Below are 8,700 nucleotides of genomic sequence, written 5' to 3'. Positions count from 1 at the left end.
ATCAGATATTTCTCTAACTCCAACATAGAAAAATAAATCATAGCTTTTTTTTTATTTCCCCCTTGCTTTGTGATATATTACAAGCACCATTTCAGAAAACCTGTTTCATTCTCCATTAGAAAAATAATTTTCTTTTTAAAAAAGTATCCTTGCTCCCTAAATTATAATTTTAAAAAATGATTAATATTCTTCCTTCTTAAGCAGTAGAAAATATGTTGTGTTCAACAAATTCAGGCCGCACACGTCTTTGAGCTGAGCCGAGGTGGTCGCTTGTAGCGCAGCCTCCCCACAGCCGCGGATCCCCGCTTAAGCCTCCTGTGGCAGCCCGGGCAGCTTCACAGCTTTCTCCCTTTCTCTCATCACCATGTCCACCAACGAGAATGCACATACACCAGCTGCCCGTCTTAACAGATTCAAGGACAAGGGAAAAGACAGTACAGAAACGAGGCGTCGCAGAATAGAAGTCAATGTGGAGCTGCGGAAAGCTAAGAAGGATGATCAGATGCTGAAGAGGAGCAATGTAAGCTCATTTCCTGATGATGCTACTTCTCCGCTGTAGGAAAACCGCACCAACCAGGGCACTGTAAATTGGTCTGTTGATGACACTGTCAAAGGCATAAATAGCAACAACGCGGAAAATCAGCTCCAAGCTACTCAAGCTGCCGGGAAACTACTTTCTAGAGAAAAACAGCCCCCCATAGACAACATAATCCGGGCTGGTTTGATTCCAAAATTTGTGTCCTTCTTGGGCAGAACTGATTGTAGTCCCATTCAGTTTGAATCTGCTTTGAATCTGCTTGGGGCACTCACTAACATTGCTTCTGGGACATCAGAACAAACCAAGGCTGTGGTAGATGGAGGTGCCATCCCAGCATTCATTTCTCTGTTGGCATCTCCCCATGCTCACATCAGTGAACGAGCTGTATGGGCTCTAGGAAACATTGCAGGTGATGGCTCAGTGTTCTGAGACTTGGTTATTAAGTATGGTGCAGTCGACCCACTCTTGGCTCTACTTGCAGTTCCTGATATGTCATCTTTGGCATGTGGTTACTTACGTAACCTTACCTGGACACTTAAAAATCTTTGCCGCAACAAGAACCCTGCACCCCCGTTAGATGCTGTTGAGCAGATTCTTCCTACTTTAGTTTGGCTCCTGCATCATGATGATCCAGAAGTATTAGCAGATACCTGCTGGGCTATTTCCTACCTTACTGATAGTCCAAATGAACAAATTGACATGGTCGTGAAAACAGGACTTGTGCCCCAACTTGTGAAGCTTCTAGGAGCTTCTGAATTGCCAATTGTGACTCCTGCACTACGAGCCATAGGGAATATTGTCACTGGTAAAGATGAACAGACTCAGGTTGTGATCGATGCAGGAGCGCTTGCCGTCTTTCCCAGCCTGCTCACCAACCCCAAAACTAGCATTCAGAAGGAAGCTACACGGACAATGTCAAACATCACAGCTGGCCGTCAGGACCAGATACAGCAAGTTGTGAATCATGGATTAGTCCCATTCCTTGTCAGTGTTCTAAGGCAGATTTTAAGACGCAAAAGGAAGCTGTATGGGCTGTGACCAACTATACCAGTGGCGGAACAGTTGAACAGATTGTGTACCTTGTTCATTGTGGCGTAACAGAACCGTTGATGAACCTCTTAACTGCAAAAGATACCAAGATTATTCTGGTTATCCTGGATGCCATTTCAAATATCTTTCAGGCTGCTGAGAAACTAGGTGAAACTGAGAAACTTAGTATAATGATTCAAGAATGTGGAGGCTTAGACAAAATTAAAGCTCTGCAAAACCATGAAAATGAGTCTGTGTATAAGGCTTCATTAAACTTAATTGAGAAGTATTTCTCTGTAGAGGAAGAGGAAGATCAAAATGTTGTGCCAGAAACTACCTCTGAAGGCTGTACCTTCCAAGTTCAGGATGGGACTCCTGGGACCTTTAACTTTTAGATCATGTAGCTGAGGTAAAAATCTGTTGTGTACTATGTTTGGTATTTTGTCTTCCTGTTTCTCTAAGAAGAACTCTTTCTAAATGTGGTTTGTTACTGTAGCACTTTTTACACTGAAACTATACTTGAACGTTCCAACTGTACCTACTGTATGAAGCTTGTCCTCTGGCTACATTTCTTATTTCTATGTGGAATTTCATATCTTGCAGCCTCCTGTAAATAAGCATTAAACCCCCCCAAAAAAATTTAAGCCATATGTCATGCTTTCGAATTGTGATTTTTAATCAAAATATGCCTGAAAGAAAAAAAAAATAATTTTCACTTTATGATTTACCCAGTGGCATAACCTAAATGTTTATTCCAGAAAAAGTTTATAATTCTGCCTATATAGCGTTGCTCTCATCATCATGTTAATTTACCACTGAAATTGCTCCGACCAGGAGTACCCCATAGGATTTCCACACTGGGTAGCAACAACCTTCTTTCCTCTTCCTGATCAGAATCAATCGCCCTAGTCAAATATTGTAACCCCTCTCCTCATTACCTGAGCAGCATGAAATGTACAGGTGACCGAATCTACTTCCAATTCAATAAATCAAGTGGCATCTCTAGAAGCATTGCCCTACTTCAAGCTACACTCAGAAACTAGTCTGAAGAAAAGAAAGTAAAAATTTTGTGAGTCAGTTAAAATGTGAAAGCGGCTAAGTGTTTGAGACTGGATCCATCAATTTCAGTTATGTAAGCAGCAGCACCATATGTTGGTAGTTGATTCAGAAAGTATGTTGTATAGTGTAACAAAGAGTTTTATCCTACATGGCATCCTACTGTTTTTAGTACTCCAGTTACTTACGGGTGATAGGGTACGTAATAGTACCAGCAAATCCCAGGGCAGCATCCTAGCTCCTTACTTCTTTCACTCTAATGTGAATTCCTTAGGAAGAAATAATGTATAGAATATGATACCATAAACCACATTCAGTAATTTCTTGGAAGTGTTCCAAGGGGAGAAGGAGGTATGGTGGTTATGGTGCTGGCAAGAGCTTGATGCAGGAGAAAAATCCACCTGAACCCAGAATACAGAATATGTATCTATTCCAATGAGGGCAAACTGCCACCTTCTCCAAGATGGAAGGTTTCCAAGAAAATCAGACTGTTACAAGTAAATGCCAGGTCTCTCCTGGTTTAGTATCACCAAATCAGGGACTTAGTGTTGGGCCCTCTAATGACAGGAAGGCACTAAACAATTTTGGTAGTCAGATTCCTAATTGCAGTAAGAAAAAGTACATGTTGGGCAGGACATGGTGGCTCACGCCTGTAATCCCAGCACTTTGGGAAGCCAAGAAGGGTGGATCATGAGGTCAGGAGTTCAAGACCATCCTGGCCAAGATGGTGAAACCCGTCTCTACTTAAAATACAAAAATCAGCTCGGTGTGGTGGTGGATGCCTGTAATCCTAGCTATTTGGGAGGCTGAGGCAGAGAATTGCTTGAATCCGGGGGGTGGAGGTTGCAATGAGCCGAAATCACACCACTGTACTGCAGCCTGGATGACAGAGCAAGACCAGACTCCATTTCAGAAAGAGAAAGGAGGGGAGGGGAGAGGAAGCGGGTAGGGGAGGGGAAGGGGGGGAGAGGAGGGGTGGAGAGGGGATACATGTTTTTGGGCTCATGCCTAAGCCCCATCCCTATCATCAACATCATCATCATCATCATCATCATCACTTTCTTCGTTAGCCTATTTATTCTCTTCAAAAAAGCTTTCAGTATTAGCTATTTTCACTTCCTTCCCTCTAGTTCACTCTGATCCAGTCTGGCATTCATACTCACATCTGGTCTTAAAGAACCCTTTTTAAGGTCATTAAAAACCACCATTTGGCCAAATCCAATGGTCAGTAATCAATCCACATCCTGGTCAACCCTCCTCAACTCCCTCTTTGAACCTTTTCTTATTGTGGCCTCTGGGAACCCCGTTTCTCCAATTTCTCCCTGCTGCACCCCTCCTGTCCTCTTTGTTAGATCTTCCTCCGCTTCCAAATTCTAATCACTGAAGTTCCCAAGGGGTCTGTCCCTAGATAGTTCGTCCCTCCCTAACTCCCTTTAGAGATGATATTATCCAATCTCTTGGCTCTAAATGTCCTCTATGCTAGGGATTCTCACCTTTATATTGCCACTCCAGACCTCCTCCCTAAATTCCATGTAACTACCTACTCAATATCTCCATTTATTCAATTGGACTCTCAAAACAAATATATCCAAAAAATTACTTCTTATCCCACAGTCTCCTTCTCATGAAGTGTTCCCCATCTCAGTAAATGCCCACTTTATCCTTCCCATTGCTCAGACCTTTTTCTCATATCCATATCCAATCTGTTAGCAAACTGGATCAGTTCTACCTGCAAAGCATGTCCAGAATTGAACCACTTCTCACCATCTTCCCCACGACCACTATAGCCTCATCCAGTATTTCTTTTCCTGAAGCAATGAATGGTTTCCCAGCCTGTTTTCTTCTTTCCCAGTCACTCCCTAAAGTCTGTTCCCCAACACAGCATTCCAAGTGACCCTTTTCAGAAATAAGTTCTATCACGTGACTCTTCCAACAAAACTCACTTCCCATTTCAGTGAGAATGAAATCCCGTCTTTACCCTGGTCTCTAAGACCCTACATGACTGGGCCTCTGTCTCCTCCACTTGTTCCCCTGCTTCCTGTCAAATTTGCCTCCTTGCTGCTTCTTCAACAGACCAAGTGTGTTTCTGCCATCTATTCCAAACTGCCTGCAACGCATTTACCCTGTATTGTCATCAGATTCCCTAAACAGTATCTAAAATATCACCTTATTGCTTTTTACCCTCAATTTAATTGCCAGACAGCTAAGAGAGCATCGTTTTTGTGGGGTGACTCAGCTCTCTTCATCCCCCAGTCCTACGGTCTCTACTGAACCAGTTACAAATAAGAGCTGCTTTTCAAAATGGTATAGTTACGTGCCAAAGAAAGAATTATTTTTTTCTAACATTCAGGACCCTCTGTTACAGATTCTCCTCTTGTAGCTTGATGTAGGTTTTTTCAACCTCCCAGTCTGCCACAGATGCTTTCATCATCACTAGATGTGCTAGGTCATTAAAGCGGAGTGGCACAGCTACTTGCCTGGCCCAGCTAAAGAGCTCTCTTCTCATTCTGGAAACCTTTGGGGTCGTGAAACACACACAGAAATGAAATATGTCAACTCTAAAGCAGACATATACCCCACAAAAAAAAAAAAAATCCAAAGGATTATATACAGGGTCAACGAATAGCTATCTGTTTTTTCATCTGAAGTAGAAATCTTGATATTGCCCAGATATTTCAAAGAGCTGACAGGCCTCCACAGTATTGAGATATTTATCTTCCTCCTCTGACACACTCGTCTTACAAAGGCTTCCAGGCTTTATTTCTTTTTCTCTTCGTATTATCAGGATGCAATACATGTGGTGAACCAACATGGCTTTCTGTGAAACAGTGATATGGACAAATTTCCTTTAGACAAAATAATGACACAAAGTTGGACAACTGATTGGATCCTGAGGCAGAACAGTAAGGGTGTACTGTTTTCCCTTCCAGGTAAGAACAAACTGCCTCTGCTATGTTTTATTTACAGAATAAAGGAGGGAAATATTCACCAGTTAAATAGCTACATAACAGATTCAAAGGACTGTAATGATTTTCTCTAGTGAAGAGACCTTATCAAGAAAATCAAATATAATTGAATTCACCACCTGATTAAGCTTATAATAATCCACCATCATTCTCCAAAATTCATCTGTCTTCTGCATTAATCTAAGTAGGGATGTGATAAGAATCATTAATCTTCATCTTTCAAGCCTTTCATGGCAATATTAGCATATATAATTTCTGCAAGGAAACAGAGCTGATTTTGACTCACTCTACGGAAGAGAAAAGAAATTCCAAAGACTTCCAGTTTAGCATTTCTACCATAATAGGATTTACACCCAGTGGTTCTCAGCCTACAACAAAACTGGGATGCAATAAAATAACTTTATAGTTTTTTTCCCTTCCGAACCTTACTCCAAACTTTATAGACTTAATGCCTGATTTCTAACACCCTTCTATAAGCAAATCCTGAGTTCTATCATTTGCCCATTGAAATATATTAATGTCCAAATAAAAAAAGATCATAGGCTTCCAATATAACCAACGGAATTTCTAACTGTAAACCTATCACTTGTTGAATCCTGTGAGACTTTGCCCAGATTAGTTAATTTCTCTAAGCTTCAGTTTTTCTCTTCTATGAAAGGATGATTGATACCTTATCTATAGACTTACGAGGCAAAAGTCATTGAACATAGTAGGCATTCATAATAAATACTGGGTTCTAAAGCACACGGTGCTCTCTTTGCCTATAATATTTCAATTCTCCGACCCTTGTACTCTTCCTTCAGATTTCCCTGGAAAACGTTTTCTGTTCCTTTTCTTTGCTTAGGACAAATTTTCCTTCTTCGCATGTTCCCAGAACTCCACCTCTCTTCCCTTTCTTTCCAGTGGTTATCTTGGATGTTATTTTTATATTCATTTTGTATTTATACATTTAATGTTTATCCTTGCTGTGGCTCTGTATGCCCCTTGAGGGAAAGTCGTGGTTGTTTTGGCTCATCTTGGTATTCCTAGTGCTTAACATAGGGCTTGACCATTGTAGGCACTTAAAATTAGTTGAATTAATAAAGAAATACAAAAGGCAATAACTAATGAGCACTTCCTATTGGTAATACATGTTACATGCTTTGTGTCCACTACCACATTTGATACCCAACAGCCCTCATATTTCTTTATTATAAATTTGACAATGTGTGATTTACAGAATGTTAAATTCTGAGGTTTTTCACTGTTTTCCTCATTGGTCTGGGTCTTATGATATCTTATAATACATTCAAAATCTCAGGTCCGTGTTATAATTTGTCTGTGCATTCAAGACCTCCAACACAACGCAGTTGACTCAGAAACTCTGGTCGGCATCAGAAACACCCAAAAACGGGTTTAACATTTCTCCCACACATACAGATTTTAATTCTGTAGTTCAGGAGTGGGACCCAAGCCTTCATGTTTATACACAATTTCTCACGTGACACCGATGCTTATGCAGAAACCATGCATATATTACCCCAGAACGTGAGATTTTGGAACTCCAAGCTAGGAAAAAAGACAAGTGGAAGAGTTGGTATGTTCAGCAATAGACCACAAAGAGCTTCAAAGTTAGGGGAAAGAAATTCTCACTCTTGGAGGCTGACCTCTAGTGTTCTAAAGTGAACAGGTGTCCCAGGTGGTCAGAGATTGTAGTATAACAATATGCAAAAAGACCATCAACACTGAAAACATTAAATATATAGGCTGAAAAGTTGGCTTCACAGACTGAGAAATATTGATTTGGTTACATGAAAGAAGCACGAGACTTTTTTTATGCAAACTGTCTTATATTTATGCCTAATTACCATGGGCCAAACAATGTTCATGTATATCCTTAAATATGTGTTGGAGTACTTCTGTTATAAGCTTTCATGTGATTAGAACAAGATCTCCGTGGATCTCATGGTCTTTTTAGTTACCGTCCTAGAACCACAGTCATTTGATAACAACTTTAAAACAAACAATAAAGGTGTGGTTAACATAACATTTATGTTTATTTTGGTGATTGATTTTGGCATTGTTCCTCCACCCTACTAGAAAGAGACAACTGATGTCTATGTTCTAGAAGGCAATTGGGCATCTCTGAGAAAGACAACTGAGATTTTAGAGGCAGATACAGAGTGATCAGTGCTCTTGTGACCACTTCATTGAGTGGCTACAGCAGTGGACAAAAGACCCTCATATGCTCCACTGAAGCACTCATTTCCAGTGCTAACAGAGACCCCAAGTACAGGAATGGACTTTTGCTTCATGGGCTCCATGATGTATCTTGCCTTTGTTATCACCAAGAATATCAGATTGTTTCTTAATGTTTGTCATGATCTAAAAAAACAAATTTCACTTGCAATTCAGCTTGTACTTCTCTTTTATAAAATTCCCTTGAATCATCAAATATTATCATTGGAACAGATACGACAAAACTTAATGGAGCTAAAAATAAACATATTCTCAATAAAAGAAAACCCCAACCTGATGTTATAGATTTTAAGTTTCAGGCAGCTATTTAGTACAAAATAAATATTAGATTGATGTATGTAACTGTTAAAATGATTGACCATAGTTGAGTCATCAGCTCTACTACTACTAGCTGTGTCATCAGAAGCAAAGTTTCTTAACTTCTCTAAGACCCAGCACATTCATCAGTAAAAAGGGATAATATCAAAAAAAAGGGGGGGGGGAGGATAATATCTATTGCATAGGTTTCATTTAAGTTTGTTTTTAAGAGTGTTCTAAAATGTATCTGGTACAAGGTAGATATTTGAGAATTATTACTTTTTACTATTACTAGTCATCATTGATAACAGGATATACTGAGAAAAATTACGATAGTGAGGACATGAACAATACCTTTGATTCGAGCTACAGGTGTTTATACACTCCATTTCCAAGTCTCCCTTTTAGATGCTGATACTTTATTTCAGTCGTTAAAAAATACTTTAAACTTTGAAGTTAATTTTTACCTGTTAAGTAAAATAACCAAAGTTCCTTTTGTTCCCAGTTTCCTGTGGCTCATGCTTGTTTTGGTGCTTTTGTGGGGAGGGAAACCACTGTGATGTTGAGATGGTAACA

At 40.0% G+C, this 8,700-nt stretch overlaps 1 pseudogene; it reads left to right on the top strand.

Moving 5' to 3' along the window:
- Nucleotides 1–364: 364 nt before the first annotated feature.
- Nucleotides 365–1,971, top strand: LOC101036581 (importin subunit alpha-1 pseudogene; annotated as a pseudogene).
- The last annotated feature ends 6,729 nt before the right edge of the window (nucleotides 1,972–8,700 follow it).

This window comes from Saimiri boliviensis, chromosome 10, assembly GCF_048565385.1.
Source record: "Saimiri boliviensis isolate mSaiBol1 chromosome 10, mSaiBol1.pri, whole genome shotgun sequence".
Classification (NCBI taxonomy): domain Eukaryota; kingdom Metazoa; phylum Chordata; class Mammalia; order Primates; family Cebidae; genus Saimiri; species Saimiri boliviensis.
The sequence above is the reverse complement of the archived record's forward strand: the minus strand, read 5'-3'. Positions and strand labels throughout refer to the sequence as shown.